Below are 17,912 nucleotides of genomic sequence, written 5' to 3'. Positions count from 1 at the left end.
TATGAATTACGTGTCTTTATTGCCTTTGCTGAACGACTTGTGTACTAGCTAGAATAATCTTCACAACTATCTTGTATCAAAGTTATTGTGTGCTATATTTCATGCTTTATGTAAAATAAGCGGTATTGTAAGTTTGTAAAATATTGTATAAAAGTTTGAACGCGAAATATTATTATAATCAGTTTTTCATATAGAATTGTAGTAGTTGAATTGTATATTAGCTACTAAGTATGAACTTAACGGGTAGGTACTACCCGAATTTAAACTTATAAAACGCTAATATGAAGAAAAAGCTTTTATAAATGAGTTCATATTATGCTACGAAATACTATTAACTACTCTTAATATTCTGTATGATTAACTTGTTCCATTTGACTATTTTGAAGGAAATGGCACCGACTACTCGACACACCGTGAATATGAATGAAGAGGAATTCCGTACTTTTCTAGCTTCAAACATAGCCGCAGTACAGGCTGCGCTACATACCAACAATAACCTTGGATCTAGCAGTACAGGAAATCGTGTAGGATGCACCTACAAAGAATTCACTGCCTGCAAACCTTTAGAATTTGATGGAACCGAAGGACCGATCGGATTGAAACGGTGGACCGAGAAGGTCGAATCGGTGTTTGCCATAAGTAAGTGTACTGAAGAGGACAAAGTGAAGTACGCTATGCATACCTTCACAGGTTCTGCGTTAACATGGTGGAATACCTATCTAGAGCAAGTGGGACAAGATGATGCGTACGCACTACCGTGGTCAGCATTCAAGCACTTGATGAACGAGAAGTACCGTCCCAGAACCGAGGTCAATAAGCTCAAGACAGAACTTAGAGGGTTACGAACCCAAGGATTTGATATTACCACGTACGAAAGACGATTCACAGAATTGTGCCTATTGTGTCCGGGAGCATTCGAAGATGAGGAAGAGAAGATCGACGCGTTTGTGAAAGGATTACCGGAAAGAATCCAAGAAGATATAAGTTCACACGAGCCCGCCTCCATACAACAGGCATGTAGAATGGCTCACAAACTAGTGAACCAGATTGAAGAAAGAATTAAAGAACAGACTGCTGAAGAGGCCAATGTGAAGCAAGTCAAAAGAAAGTGGGAGGAAAACGGTGATAAGAATCACCAATACAACAACAACAATTACAACAATAATCGCAACAATTATCCCAACAATCGCAACATCAATCGCAACTACAACAAACGGCCCAACAACAACAACAACAACAACAACAACAACAACAACAACAACAACAACAGCAACTACAACAATCATCCCAACAACAATAATAACCGCAACAACAACAACAACAACAATCAGAAGCAGCTATGCCAAAGGTGTGAAAAGTATCACTCGGGGTTCTGCACCAAATTTTGCAACAAGTGTAAAAGAAATGGTCATAGCGCGGCGAAGTGTGAGGTCTACGGACCAGGGGTTAATAGAACGAAAGGAACAAATGGTGTCGGAACGAGTAATGGCGGAGCAAGTAGTGTCGGAGCAAGTTATGCCAATGTAGTTTGTTATAAATGTGGAAAACCGGGCCACATTATTAGAAATTGCCCGAACCAGGAGAACACGAATGGACAAGGCCGCGGAAGAGTTTTCAATATTAATGCGGCAGAGGCACAAGAAGACCCGGAGCTTGTTACGGGTACGTTTCTTATTGACAATAAATCTGCTTACGTTTTATTTGATTCGGGTGCGGATAGAAGCTATATGAGTAGAGATTTTTGTGCTAAATTAAGTTGTCCATTGACGCCTTTGGATAGTAAATTTTTACTCGAATTAGCAAATGGTAAATTAATTTCAGCAGATAATATATGTCGGAATCGAGAAATTAAACTGGTTAGCGAAACATTTAAGATTGATTTGATACCAGTAGAGTTAGGGAGTTTTGATGTGATAATCGGTATGGACTGGTTGAAAGAAGTGAAAGCAGAGATCGTTTGTTACAAAAATGCAATTCGCATTATACGAGAAAAAGGAAAACCCTTAATGGTGTACGGAGAAAAGGGCAACACGAAGCTACATCTTATTAGTAATTTGAAGGCACAAAAACTAATAAGAAAAGGTTGCTATGCTGTTCTAGCACACGTCGAGAAAGTACAAACTGAAGAAAAGAGCATCAATGATGTTCCCGTCGCAAAAGAATTTCCCGATGTATTTCCGAAAGAATTACCGGGATTACCCCCACATCGATCCGTTGAATTTCAAATAGATCTTGTACCAGGAGCTGCACCAATAGCTCGTGCTCTTTACAGACTTGCACCCAGTGAGATGAAAGAACTGCAAAGCCAATTACAAGAACTTTTAGAGCGTGGTTTCATTCGACCAAGCACATCACCGTGGGGAGCTCCTGTTTTGTTTGTCAAGAAGAAAGATGGTACATTCAGGTTGTGTATCGACTACCGAGAGTTGAACAAACTTACCATCAAGAACCGGTACCCACTACCGAGAATCGACGACTTATTTGATCAACTACAAGGCTCGTCTGTTTATTCAAAGATTGACTTACGTTCCGGGTATCATCAAATGCGGGTGAAAGAAGATGATATTCCAAAGACTGCTTTCAGAACACGTAACGGTCATTACGAGTTTATGGTCATGCCATTTGGTTTAACTAATGCACCAGCTGTGTTCATGGACCTTATGAACCGAGTGTGTGGACCATACCTTGACAAATTTGTCATTGTTTTCATTGATGACATACTTATTTACTCAAAGAATGACCAAGAACACTGTGAACATTTGAGAAAGGTGTTAGAAGTATTGAGGAAGGAAGAATTGTACGCTAAGTTTTCAAAGTGTGCATTTTGGTTGGAAGAAGTTCAATTCCTCGGTCACATAGTGAACAAAGAAGGTATTAAGGTGGATCCGGCAAAGATAGAAACTGTTGAAAAGTGGGAAACCCCGAAAACTCCGAAACACATACGCCAGTTTTTAGGACTAGCTGGTTACTACAGAAGGTTCATCCAAGACTTTTCCAGAATAGCAAAACCCTTGACTGCATTAACGCATAAAGGGAAGAAATTTGAATGGAAGGATGAACAAGAGAAAGCGTTTCAGTTATTGAAGAAAAAGCTAACTACGGCACCTATATTGTCATTGCCTGAAGGGAATGATGATTTTGTGATTTATTGTGACGCATCAAAGCAAGGTCTCGGTTGTGTATTAATGCAACGAACGAAGGTGATTGCTTATGCGTCTAGACAATTGAAGATTCACGAACAAAATTATACGACGCATGATTTGGAATTAGGAGCGGTTGTTTTTGCATTAAAGACTTGGAGGCACTACTTATATGGGGTCAAAAGTATTATATATACCGACCACAAAAGTCTTCAACACATATTTAATCAGAAACAACTGAATATGAGGCAGCGTAGGTGGATTGAATTGTTGAATGATTACGTCTTTGAGATTCGTTACCACCCGGGGAAGGCAAATGTGGTAGCCGATGCCTTGAGCAGGAAGGACAGAGAACCCATTCGAGTAAAATCTATGAATATAATGATTCATAATAACCTTACTACTCAAATAAAGGAGGCGCAACAAGGAGTTTTAAAAGAGGGAAATTTAAAGGATGAAATACCCAAAGGATCGGAGAAGCATCTTAATATTCGGGAAGACGGAACCCGGTATAGGGCTGAAAGGATTTGGGTACAAAAATTTGGAGATATGAGAGAAATGGTACTTAGAGAAGCTCATAAAACCAGATACTCAATACATCCTGGAACGGGGAAGATGTACAAGGATCTCAAGAAACATTTTTGGTGGCCGGGTATGAAAGCCGATGTTGCTAAATACGTAGGAGAATGTTTGACGTGTTCTAAGGTCAAAGCTGAGCATCAGAAACCATCAGGTCTACTTCAACAACCCGAAATCCCGGAATAGAAATGGGAAAACATTACCATGGATTTCATCACTAAATTGCCAAGGACTGCAAGTGGTTTTGATACTATTTGGGTAATAGTTGATCGTCTCACCAAATCAGCACACTTCCTACCAATTAGAGAAGATGACAAGATGGAGAAGTTAGCACGACTGTATTTGAAGGAAGTCGTCTCCAGACATGGAATACCAATCTCTATTATCTCTGATAGGGATGGCAGATTTATTTCACGATTCTGGCAGACATTACAGCAAGCATTAGGAACTCGTCTAGACATGAGTACTGCCTATCATCCACAAACTGATGGGCAGAGCGAAAGGACGATACAAACGCTTGAAGACATGCTACGAGCATGTGTTATTGATTTCGGAAACAGTTGGGATCGACATCTACCGTTAGCAGAATTTTCCTACAACAACAGCTACCATTCAAGCATTGAGATGGCGCCGTTTGAAGCACTTTATGGTAGAAAGTGCAGGTCTCCAATTTGTTGGAGTGAAGTGGGGGATAGACAGATTACGGGTCCGGAGATTATACAAGAAACTACTGAGAAGATCATCCAAATTCAACAACGGTTGAAAACCGCCCAAAGTCGACAAAAGAGCTACGCTGACATTAAAAGAAAAGATATAGAATTTGAAATTGGAGAGATGGTCATGCTTAAAGTTGCACCTTGGAAAGGCGTTGTTCGATTTGGTAAACGAGGTAAATTAAATCCAAGGTATATTGGACCATTCAAGATTATTGATCGTGTCGGACCAGTAGCTTACCGACTTGAGTTACCTCAACAACTCGCGGCTGTACATAACACTTTCCATGTCTCGAATTTGAAGAAATGTTTTGCTAAAGAAGATCTCACTATTCCATTAGATGAAATCCAAATCAACGAAAAACTCCAATTCATCGAAGAACCCGTCGAAATAATGGATCGTGAGGTTAAAAGACTTAAGCAAAACAAGATACCAATTGTTAAGGTTCGATGGAATGCTCGTAGAGGACCCGAGTTCACCTGGGAGCGTGAAGATCAGATGAAGAAGAAATACCCGCATCTATTTCCAGAAGATTCGTCAAAACCTTCAACAGCTTAAAATTTCGGGATGAAATTTATTTAACGGGTAGGTACTGTAGTGACCCGAACTTTTCCATGTTTATATATATTAATTGAGATTGATATTTACATGGTTAAATGTTTCCAACATGTTAAGCAATCAAACTTGTTAAGACTTGATTAATTGAAATATGTTTCATATAGACAATTGACCACCCAAGTTGACCGGTGATTCACGAACGTTAAAACTTGTAAAAACTATATGATGACATATATATGGATATATATATATAGTTAATATGATACTATAATAAGTAAACATATCATTAAGTATATTAACAATGAACTACATATGTAAAAACAAGACTACTAACTTAATGATTTTTAAACGAGACATATATGTAACGATTATCGTTGTAAAGACATTTAATGTATATATATCATATTAAGAGATATTCATACATGATAATATCATGATAATATAATAATTTAAAATCTCATTTGATATTATAAACATTGGGTTAACAACATTTAACAAGATCGTTAACCTAAAGGTTTCAAAACAACACTTACATGTAACGACTAACGATGACTTAACGACTCAGTTAAAATGTATATACATGTAGTCTATTTAGATGTATTAAAATACTTTTGGAAGACTTCAAGACATATATCAAAACACTCATACTTAACGAAAATGGTTACAGTTACTTTTCCATTCTTTTCTTTCATCAAGAATTCTAGTCGTATTTTTACTCGTATTATACACAGCTTCAAAACGTACTTACTATGGGTATATACCAATAGGAACTAGCATGGGATTCCACTCTTGATTATGTCATGTATGACTAATCAATTTTAACTTCTACCATGAGCTAGTCAACTAACTAGAACTCCTTTTAACCCCACTCACCACTCACCAATTACCACTCATCATTCACTCCATTTCACTTCCAATTCTCTTTCTAATTCTCTCTCAACACACCCACACTATTATGAACGTATTTTTCCAGTAGTTAATCATCATCTTCATCAAAAATCACTTCAAGAATCAAGCTATAATCATCATAGGAAGAACACTTCAAGAACACTTCAAAAATCCCTTCAAGTTTACTAATTTACTTCCAAGCTTTCTAATCCATTCCAAGTAATCATCTAAGATCAAGAAACCTTTGTTATATACAGTAGGTTATCTTTCTTATTCAAGGTAATATTAATATTCAAACTTTGATTCAATTTCTATAACTATAAACTATCTTAATTCGAGTAAAAATCTTACTTGAACTTGTTTTTGTGTCATGATCCTACTTCAAGAACTTTCAAGCCATCCAAGATCCTTTGAAGCTAGATCATTTCTTGTCACTTCCAGTAGGTTTACCTACTAAACTTGAGGTAGTAATGATGTTCATAACATCATTCGATTCATATATATAAAACTATCTTATTCGAAGATTTAAACTCGTAATCACTAGAACATAGTTTAGTTAATTCTAAACTTGTTCGCAAACAAAAGTTAATCCTTCTAACTTGACTTTTAAAATTAACTACACACATGTTCTATATCTATATGATATGCTAACTTAATGATTTAAAACCTGGAAACACGAAAAACACCGTAAAACCGGATTTACGCCGTCGTAGTAACACCGCGGGCTGTTTTGGGTTAGTTAATTAAAAACTATGATAAACTTTGATTTAAAAGTTGTTATTCTGAGAAAATGATTTTTATTATGAACATGAAACTATATCCAAAAATTATGGTTAAACTCAAAGTGGAAGTATGTTTTCTAAAATGGTCATCTAGACGTCGTTCTTTCGACTGAAATGACTACCTTTACAAAAACGACTTGTAACTTATTTTTCCGACTATAAACCTATACTTTTCTATTTAGATTCATAAAATAGAGTTCAATATGAAACCATAGCAATTTGATTCACTCAAAATGGATTTAAAATGAAGAAGTTATGGGTAAAACAAGATTGGATAATTTTTCTCATTTTAGCTACGTGAAAATTGGTAACAAATCTATTCCAACCATAACTTAATCAACTTGTATTGTATATTATGTAATCTTGAGATACCATAGACACGTATACAATGTTTCGACCTATCATGTCGACACATCTATATATATTTCGGAACAACCATAGACACTCTATATGTGAATGTTGGAGTTAGCTATACGGGGTTGAGGTTGATTCCAAAATATATATAGTTTGAGTTGTGATCAATACTGAGATACGTATACACTGGGTCGTGGATTGATTCAAGATAATATTAATCGATTTATTTCTGTACATCTAACTGTGGACAACTAGTTGTAGGTTACTAACGAGGACAGCTGACTTAATAAACTTAAAACATCAAAATATATTAAAAGTGTTGTAAATATATTTTAAACATACTTTGATATATATGTATATATTGTTATAGGTTCGTGAATCAACCAGTGGCCAAGTCTTACTTCCCGACGAAGTAAAAATCTGTGAAAGTGAGTTATAGTCCCACTTTTAAAATCTAATATTTTTGGGATGAGAATACATGCAGGTTTTATAAATGATTTACAAAATAGACACAAGTACGTGAAACTACATTCTATGGTTGAATTATCAAAATCGAATATGCCCCTTTTTATTAAGTCTGGTAATCTAAGAATTAGGGAACAGACACCCTAATTGACGCGAATCCTAAAGATAGATCTATTGGGCCTAACAAACCCCATCCAAAGTACCGGATGCTTTAGTACTTCGAAATTTATATCATATCCGAAGGGTGTCCCGGAATGATGGGGATATTCTTATATATGCATCTTGTTAATGTCGGTTACCAGGTGTTCACCATATGAATGATTTTTATCTCTATGTATGGGATGTGTATTGAAATATGAAATCTTGTGGTCTATGGTTACGATTTGATATATATAGGTTAAACCTATAACTCACCAACATTTTTGTTGACGTTTAAAGCATGTTTATTCTCAGGTGAATACTAAGAGCTTCCGCTGTTGCATACTAAAATAAGGACAAGATTTGGAGTCCATGTTTGTATGATAGTGTGTAAAAACTGCATTCAAGAAACTGATTTCGATGTAACATATTTGTATTGTAAACCATTATGTAATGGTCGTGTGTAAACAGGATATTTTAGATTATCATTATTTGATAATCTACGTAAAGTTTTTTTTAAACCTTTATTTACGAAATAAAGGTTATGGTGTTTTTAAAATGAATGCAGTCTTTGAAAAACGTCTCATATAGAGGTCAAAACCTCGCAACGAAATCAATTAATATGGAACGTTTTTAATCAATAAGAACGGGACATTTCACATATATCCCTAGAAACTTGGCAAAACGAACCAAAACCGAAGAAGAAGAAACAAGCGAGTCGGAATAAGATAGTTGTATTCGTGTGGTGTAATATATGTAATATAGTGTGCTTATGCTTTATGATATATGTAAAAATTGCTTGTATTAATAAGTATTTTTTTTATGAATCTAACTCTTGTCTATTTTACAGTATAAAAACACAAAATGGATAGACAACCCAATATTTTAAGAGACCTACCCGGAGACATGATTGATGAAATCTTGTCTAGAGTCGGTCAGAATTCTTCGGCACAACTATTTAAGGCGAGATCAGTTTGTAAGACATTCGAAGAACGTTCCAAGAATGCCTTGGTTTATAAAAGGCTTTCGTTCGAAAGATGGGGGATATCACATTGGGAAATCCATAAGTTACGATGTGTTTACTTTGACGCATATATTGCGAGGAACCCAAATGCTATTTTACGCAATGGGTTAAGAAATTATTTTGACTCAATATATCCGAATATTGGACTTCGTGATTTAGAAAAAGCGGCTAACATGCAACATAAAGAAGCATGTTATGCTTACGGATTAGTAATGTTCGCTTCTCACCAAAGTGAGAACAAGAACATCGGGCTACAACTATTAAATAAAATGTTCCCACAAGTGACGGAGTCTGTAATTGGGGTAAGAAATGAGGTTTTTAGATTGTTACGGGACTGTTGGACATTACGTAACCCTCGTCCCTTTGACGATGTTACAACACGCTGTCTTATCAATGGCCATAACGGTTATGTTCCACAAGACCAAGGATGGGAAGTAATCCTAGTAAAACCAGAATGCATGACTTGTTTCTGGACGTATGAATTACGTGTCTTTATTGCCTTTGCTGAACGACTTGTATACTAGCTAGAATTATCTTCACAACCATCTTGTATCAAATTTATTGTGTGCTGTATTTCATGCTATATGTAAAATAAGCGGTATTGTAAGTTTGTAAAATATTGTGTAAAAGTTTGAACGCGAAATATTATTATAATCAGTTTTTCATATAGAATTGTAGTAGTTGAATTGTATATTAGCTACTAAGTATGAACTTAACGGGTATGTACTACCCGAATTTAAACTTATAAAACGCTAATATGAAGAAAAAGCTTTTATAAATGAGTTCATATTATGCTACGAAATACTATTAACTACTCTTAATATTCTGTATGATTAACTTGTTCCATTTGACTATTTTGAAGGAAATGGCACCGACTACTCGACACACCGTGAATATGAATGAAGAGGAATTCCGTACTTTTCTAGCTTCAAACATAGCCGCAGTACAGGCTGCGCTACATACCAACAATAACCTTGGATCTAGCAGTACAGGAAATCGTGTAGGATGCACCTACAAAGAATTCACTGCCTGCAAACCTTTAGAATTTGATGGAACCGAAGGACCGATCGGATTGAAACGGTGGACCGAGAAGGTCGAATCGGTGTTTGCCATAAGTAAGTGTACTGAAGAGGACAAAGTGAAGTACGCTATGCATACCTTCACAGGTTCTGCGTTAACATGGTGGAATACCTATCTAGAGCAAGTGGGACAAGATGATGCGTACGCACTACCGTGGTCAGCATTCAAGCACTTGATGAACGAGAAGTACCGTCCCAGAACCGAGGTCAATAAGCTCAAGACAGAACTTAGAGGGTTACGAACCCAAGGATTTGATATTACCACGTACGAAAGACGATTCACAGAATTGTGCCTATTGTGTCCGGGAGCATTCGAAGATGAGGAAGAGAAGATCGACGCGTTTGTGAAAGGATTACCGGAAAGAATCCAAGAAGATATAAGTTCACACGAGCCCGCCTCCATACAACAGGCATGTAGAATGGCTCACAAACTAGTGAACCAGATTGAAGAAAGAATTAAAGAACAGACTGCTGAAGAGGCCAATGTGAAGCAAATCAAAAGAAAGTGGGAGGAAAATGGTGATAAGAATCACCAATACAACAATAACAGCAATTACAACAATAATCGCAACAATTATCCCAACAATCGCAACATCAATCGCAACTACAACAAACGGCCCAACAACAACAACAACAACAACAACAACAACAACAACAACAACAACAACAACAACAACAACAACAACATCAACTACAACAATCATCCCAACAACAATAATAACCGCAACAACAACAACAATCAGAAGCAGCTATGCCAAAGGTGTGAAAAGTATCACTCGGGGTTCTGCACCAAATTTTGCAACAAGTGTAAAAGAAATGGTCATAGTGCGGCGAAGTGTGAGGTCTACGGACCAGGGGTTAATAGAACGAAAGGAACAAATGGTGTCGGAACGAGTAATGGCGGAGCAAGTAGTGTCGGAGCAAGTTATGCCAATGTAGTTTGTTATAAATGTGGAAAACCGGGCCACATTATTAGAAATTGCCCGAACCAGGAGAACACGAATGGACAAGGTCGCGGAAGAGTTTTCAATATTAATACAGCAGAGGCACAGGAAGACCCGGAGCTTGTTACGGGTACGTTTCTTATTGACAATAAATCTGCTTACGTTTTATTTGATTCGGGTGCGGATAGAAGCTATATGAGTAGAGATTTTTGTGCTAAATTAAGTTGTCCATTGACGCCTTTGGATAGTAAATTTTTACTCGAATTAGCAAATGGTAAATTAATTTCAGCAGATAATATATGTCGGAATCGAGAAATTAAACTGGTTAGCGAAACATTTAAGATTGATTTGATACCAGTAGAGTTAGGGAGTTTTGATGTGATAATCGGTATGGACTGGTTGAAAGAAGTGAAAGCAGAGATCATTTGTTACAAAAATGCAATTCGCATTATACGAGAAAAAGGAAAACCCTTAATGGTGTACGGAGAAAAGGGCAACACGAAGCTACATCTTATTAGTAATTTGAAGGCACAAAAACTAATAAGAAAAGGTTGCTATGCTGTTCTAGCACACGTCGAGAAAGTACAAACTGAAGAAAAGAGCATCAATGATGTTCCCATTGCAAAAGAATTTCTCGATGTATTTCCGTAAGAATTACCGGGATTACCCCCACATCGATCAGTTGAATTTCAAATAGATCTTGTACCAGGAGCTGCACCAATAGCTCGTGCTCCTTACAGACTCGCACCCAGCGAGATGAAAGAACTGCAAAGCCAATTACAAGAACTTTTAGAGCGTGGTTTCATTCGACCAAGCACATCACCGTGGGGAGCTCCTGTTTTGTTTGTCAAGAAGAAAGATGGTACATTCAGGTTGTGTATCGACTACCGAGAGTTGAACAAACTTACCATCAAGAACTGCTACCCACTACCGAGAATCGACGACTTATTTGATCAACTACAAGGCTCGTCTGTTTATTCAAAGATTGACTTACGTTCTGGGTATCATCAAATGCGGGTGAAAGAAGATGATATTCCAAAGACTGCTTTCAGAACATGTTACGGTCATTACGAGTTTATGGTCATGCCGTTTGGTTTAACTAATGCACCAGCTGTGTTCATGGACCTTATGAACCGAGTGTGTGGACCATACCTTGACAAGTTTGTCATTGTTTTCATTGATGACATACTTATTTACTCAAAGAATGACCAAGAACACGGTGAACATTTGAGAAAGGTGTTAGAAGTATTGAGGAAGGAAGAATTGTACGCTAAATTTTCAAAGTGTGCATTTTGGTTGGAAGAAGTTCAATTCCTCGGTCACATAGTGAACAAAGAAGGTATTAAGGTGGATCCGGCAAAGATAGAAACTGTTGAAAAGTGGAAAACCCCGAAAACTCCGAAACACATACGCCAGTGTTTAGGACTAGCTGGTTACTACAGAAGGTTCATCCAAGATTTTTTCAGAATAGCAAAACCCTTGACTGCATTAACGCATAAAGGGAAGAAATTTGAATGGAAGGATGAACAAGAGAAAGCGTTTCAGTTATTGAAGAAAAAGCTAACTACGGCACCTATATTGTCATTGCCTGAAGGGAATGATGATTTTGTGATTTATTGTGACGCATCAAATCAAGGTCTCGGTTGTGTATTAATGCAACGAACGAAGGTGATTGCTTATGCGTCTAGGCAATTGAAGATTCACGAGTAAAATTATACGACGCATGATTTGGAATTAGGCGCGGTTGTTTTGCATTAAAGACTTGGAGGCACTACTTATATGGGGTCAAAAGTATTATATATACCGACCACAAAAGTCTTCAACACATATTTAATCAGAAACAACTGAATATGAGGCAGCGTAGGTGGATTGAATTATTGAATGATTACGACTTTGAGATTCGTTACCACCCGGGGAAGGCAAATGTGGTAGCCGATGCCTTGAGCAGGAAGGACAGAAAACCCATTCGAGTAAAATCTATGAATATAATAATTCATAATAACCTTACTACTCAAATAAAGGAGGCGCAACAAGGAGTTTTAAAAGAGGAAAATTTAAAGGATGAAATACCCAAAGGATCGGAGAAGCATCTTAATATTCGGGAAGACGGAACCCGGTATAGGGCTGAAAGGATTTGGGTACCAAAATTTGGAGATATGATAGAAATGGTACTTAGAGAAGCTCATAAAACCAGATACTCAATACATCCTGGAACGGGGAAGATGTACAAGGATCTCAAGAAACATTTTTGGTGGCCGGGTATGAAAGCCGATGTTGCTAAATACGTAGGAGAATGTTTGACGTGTTCTAAGGTCAAAGCTAAGCATCAGAAACCATCAGGTCTACTTCAACAACCCGAAATCCCAGAATGGAAATGGGAAAACATTACCATGGATTTCATCACTAAATTGCCAAGGACTGCAAGTGGTTTTGATACTATTTGGGTAATAGTTGATCGTCTCACCAAATCAGCACACTTCCTGCCAATAAGAGAAGATGACAAGATGGAGAAGCTAGCACGACTGTATTTGAAGGAAGTCGTCTCCAGACATGGAATACCAATCTCTATTATCTCTGATAGGGATGGCAGATTTATTTCAAGATTCTGGCAGACATTACAGCAAGCATTAGGAACTCGTCTAGACATGAGTACTGCCTATCATCCACAAACTGATGGGCAGAGCGAAAGGACGATACAAACGCTTGAAGACATGCTACGAGCATGTGTTATTGATTTCGGAAACAGTTGGGATCGACATCTACCGTTAGCAGAATTTTCCTACAACAACAGCTACCATTCAAGCATTGAGATGGCGCCGTTTGAAGCACTTTATGGTAGAAAGTGCAGGTCTCCGATTTGTTGGAGTGAAGTGGGGGATAGACAGATTACGGGTCCGGAGATTATACAAGAAACTACCGAGAAGATCATCCAAATTCAACAAAGGTTGAAAACCGCCCAAAGTCGACAAAAGAGCTACGCTGACATTAAAAGAAAAGATATAGAATTTGAAATTGGAGAGATGGTCATGCTTAAAGTTGCACCTTGGAAAGGCGTTGTTTGATTTGGTAAACGAGGGAAATTAAATCCAAGGTATATTGGACCATTCAAGATTATTGATTGTGTCGGACCAGTAGCTTACCGACTTGAGTTACCTCAACAACTCGCGGCTGTACATAACACTTTCCACGTCTCGAATTTAAAGAAATGTTTTGCTAAAGAAGATCTCACTATTCCGTTAGATGAAATCCAAATCAACGAAAAACTCCAATTCATCGAAGAACCCGTCGAAATAATGGTGTGCCTTTTCAAAAGAATGCAATGTTTACAAAACGTATCATGTAGAGGTCAGTACCTCACTGTGAAATCGATGAATGATGTACTCGTCCAAATGGATTTGGACGGGTCATCACTGTAGTGACCCGAACTTTTCCATGTTTATATATATATTAAATAAAATTAATATTTACATGATTAAATGTTTCCAACATGTTAAGCAATCAAACTTGTTAAGACTTGATTAATTGAAATAGGTTTCATATAGACAATTGACCACCCAAGTTGACCGGTGATTCACGAACGTTAAAACTTGTAAAAACTATACGATGACATATATATGGTTATATATATAGTTAACATGATTTTATTGTAAGTATGTATCTCATTAGGTATTTTAACAATGAGTTATATACATAAAAATGAGACTATTAATTTAAGAAACTCGAAAACGATATATATAACGATTATCGTTATCACAACGTCTTACTAGGTACATATGAATCATATTAAGATATTGATACACTTGGTTAATTATGTTAAATGATAAGTAAATATATTATTAAGTGTATTAACAATGAAATACATATGTAAAAATAAGACTACTAACTTAATGATTTCGAAACGAGACATATATGTAACGATTATCGTTGTAACGACATTTAACTGTATATATATCATACTAAGATATATTATATATCATAATATTATGATAATATAACAATTTAACATCTCATTTGTTATAATAAATAATGGGTTGACAACATTCAACAAGATCGTTAACCTAAAGGTTTCAAAACAACATTTACATGTAACGACTAACGATGACTTAACGACTCAGTTAAAATGTATATACATGTAGTGTTTTAACATGTATTCATACACTTTTGAAAGACTTCAAGACACTTATCAAAATACTTCTACTTAATAAAAATGCTTACAATTACATCCTCGTTCAGTTTCATCAACAATTCTACTCGTATGCACCCGTATTCGTACTCGTACAATACACAACTTTTAGATGTATGTACTATTGGTATATACACTCCAATGATCAGCTCTTAGCAGCCCATGTGAGTCACCTAACACATGTGGGAACCATCATTTGGCAACTAGCATGAAATATCTTATAAAATTAAAAAAATATGAGTAATCATTCATGACTTATTTACATGAAAACAAAATTACATATCCTTTATATCTAATCCATACACCAACGACCAAAAACACCTACAAACACTTTCATTCTTCAATTTTCTTCATCTAATTGATCTCTCTCAAGTTCTATCTTCAAGTTCTAAGTGTTCTTCATAAATTCCAAAAGTTCTAGTTTCATAAAATCAAGAATACTTTCAAGTTTGCTAGCTCACTTCCAATCTTGTAAGGTGATCATCCAACCTCAAGAAATCTTTGTTTCTTACAGTAGGTTATCATTCTAATACAAGTTAATAATCATATTCAAACTTTGGTTCAATTTCTATAACTATAACAATCTTATTTCAAGTGATGATCTTACTTGAACTTGTTTTCGTGTCATGATTCTGCTTCAAGAACTTCGAGCCATCCAAGGATCCGTTAAAGCTAGATCCATTTTTCTCTTTTCCAGTAGGTTTATCCAAGGAACTTAAGGTAGTAATGATGTTCATAACATCATTCGATTCATACATATAAAGCTATCTTATTCGAAGGTTTAAACTTGTAATCACTAGAACATAGTTTAGTTAATTCTAAACTTGTTCGCAAACAAAAGTTAATCCTTCTAACTTGACTTTTAAAATCAACTAAACACATGTTCTATATCTATATGATATGCTAACTTAATGATTTAAAACCTGGAAACACGAAAAACACCGTAAAACCGGATTTACGCCGTCGTAGTAACACCGCGGGCTGTTTTGGGTTAGTTAATTAAAAACTATGATAAACTTTGATTTAAAAGTTGTTATTCTGAGAAAATGATTTTTATTATGAACATGAAACTATATCCAAAAATTATGGTTAAACTCAAAGTGGAAGTATGTTTTCTAAAATGGTCATCTAGACGTCGTTCTTTCGACTGAAATGACTACCTTTACAAAAACGACTTGTAACTTATTTTTCCAACTATAAACCTATACTTTTTCTGTTTAGATTCATAAAATAGAGTTCAATATGAAACCATAGCAATTTGATTCACTCAAAACGGATTTAAAATGAAGAAGTTATGGGTAAAACAAGATTGGATAATTTTTCTCATTTTAGCTACGTGAAAATTGGTAACAAATATGTTCCAACCATAACTTAATCAACTTGTATTGTATATTATGTAATCTTGAGATACCATAGACACGTATACAATGTTTCGACCTATCATGTCGACACATCTATATATATTTCGGAACAACCATAGACACTCTATATGTGAATGTTGGAGTTAGCTATACAGGGTTGAGGTTGATTCCAAAATATATATAGTTTGAGTTGTGATCAATACTGAGATACGTATACACTGGGTCGTGGATTGATTCAAGATAATATTTATCGATTTATTTCTGTACATCTAACTGTGGACAACTAGTTGTAGGTTACTAACGAGGACAGCTGACTTAATAAACTTAAAACATCAAAATATATTAAAAGTGTTGTAAATATATTTTGAACATACTTTGATATATATGTATATATTGTTATAGGTTCATGAATCAACCAGTGGCCAAGTCTTACTTCCCGACGAAGTAAAAATCTGTGAAAGTGAGTTATAGTCCCACTTTTAAAATCTAATATTTCTGGGATGAGAATACATGCAGGTTTTATAAATGTTTTACGAAATAGACACAAGTACTTGAAACTACATTATATGGTTGAATGATCAAAATCGAATATGCCCCTTTTTATTAAGTCTGGTAATCTAAGAATTAGGGAACAGACACCCTAATTGACGCGAATCCTAAAGATAGATCTATTGGGCCTAACAAACCCCATCCAAAGTACCGGATGCTTTAGTACTTCGAAATTTATATCATATCCGAAGGGTGTCCCGGAATGATGGGGATATTCTTATATATGCATCTTGTTAATGTCGGTTACCAGGTGTTCACCATATGAATGATTTTTATCTCTATGTATGGGATGTGTATTGAAATATGAAATCTTGTGGTCTATTGTTACGATTTGATATATATAGGTTAAACCTATAACTCACCAACATTTTTGTTGACATTTAAAGCATGTTTATTCTCAGGTGAATACTAAGAGCTTCTGCTGTTGCATACTAAAATAAGGACAAGATTTAGAGTCCATGTTTGTATGATATTGTGTAAAAACTGCATTCAAAAAACTGATTTCGATGTAACATATTTGTGTTGTAAACCATTATGTAATGGTCGTGTGTAAACAGGATATTTTGGATTATCATTATTTGATAATCTACGTAAAGCTTTTTAAACCTTTATTTATGAAATAAAGGTTATGGTTTGTTTTAAAAATGAATGCAGTCTTTGAAAAACGTCTCATATAGAGGTCAAAACCTCGCAACGAAATCAATTAATATGGAACGTTTTTAATCAATAAGAACGGGACATTTCACCCACCTGATCATTTCCTTAGTACGAATCATTACAATCCTACCGCCCTCAGGAGGGAACCCCCACGACGAATCCATACGAGCATCGCGTGTAGTAAAACCCCCTCGGGCGAGGTTCGAACCCAGGACGTCCGCAACCTCCAAGGCCCATAAAAATAAGCGGGTAACAACAAGGAAATTTTTTCAGCAAGTGGGAGTGGAACCCTGACCTCCATATGGGTGGACAAGTCGGTACACGAACTCCTTGTTAATATGTTATTACTGACGCTTTACATTTGAAGTAATTATATATTATAATTCTAGGTTAAGACTCCTAAAATTTACGTGGTTTTTGAAAGGAGAAATCAAATATTGAATTATCTCAGTAATACTCTTTTATTTAGTATTTATATTGAATTGTTCCATTATTAT

Source organism: Rutidosis leptorrhynchoides, chromosome 5, assembly GCF_046630445.1.
Source record: "Rutidosis leptorrhynchoides isolate AG116_Rl617_1_P2 chromosome 5, CSIRO_AGI_Rlap_v1, whole genome shotgun sequence".
NCBI lineage: Eukaryota > Viridiplantae > Streptophyta > Magnoliopsida > Asterales > Asteraceae > Rutidosis > Rutidosis leptorrhynchoides.
This window is presented reverse-complemented; position numbering follows the sequence as displayed.